The sequence below is a fragment of the Aptenodytes forsteri genome, unplaced genomic scaffold, assembly GCF_000699145.1.
Source record: "Aptenodytes forsteri isolate BGI_AS27 unplaced genomic scaffold, ASM69914v1 Scaffold283, whole genome shotgun sequence".
NCBI classification, from domain to species: Eukaryota; Metazoa; Chordata; class Aves; order Sphenisciformes; family Spheniscidae; genus Aptenodytes; species Aptenodytes forsteri.
In genome coordinates this window covers 529022-529800 of record NW_008794167.1, presented here as the reverse complement: position 1 = coordinate 529800, position 779 = coordinate 529022, and positions in this window count along the sequence as shown.

Below are 779 nucleotides of genomic sequence, written 5' to 3'. Positions count from 1 at the left end.
GAGCTACAGGGTGAGGGAAGCGGCTCTTGTATCAAGGTGCTCGGCAGCTTTGAAGGGTGCTGTCGTGTTCAGCAGGGAGGGTTGTCTTTGTAAGTGTAGAAACTCCTGGGAAAAAGCTATTAATAACAATTTACTAGTAATACAGACACTTTAAAAAAAAAAAAAAACTGCGAGCCCCAAGCAGCCTCATCTTCGCCTCAGTTCTCAGCCCCCCTCGTCAGACTGGGGTCACCTTCCCTGGGCACATTGGCCCTGGGAAGCGCAGCAGGCCAAGCCGTGAGGCCGCCCAGGCCTGCGATGAGGCAGGGCCAGCCGGCTGGGGTGGCTGGGCCGGGAGCAAGCGTGGCTGGAAACTGAAAAGGACCAACGCAACTTTGGTTTGCCCCGAGGACACGCACCCTTCAACAGCACATCTCCCGCCATTCACATACCTGGTTGCTGAAGTCTGCTTTCAAATATGCCTGACCCGGGTAAAAGGGATTTTCTTCTCTTGCTGTTCCCAGAAAAGATGTGGGAGCCAGCTTTACCCTCACGGCTGGCTCGAGGCCACAGTGGTTCATCAATCCGTGAGGAAACCTGTACCCCAGCCCGCTGGGAAAACCCTGGTGCCCAGACCCTCTGGTGAGGAGAGATCTGGGGATGGCCACAATATCCAGAAATGCAACATGCTGCCTGTGGATGTGTGGTAGAGGTTTGACCAAGTCTGAGTTGCCCCAGAAACTTGCCTGTGCCTTGAAACTATGCAAATATGTTCCCTCTTTCATTGCTTCCTTCTCTTG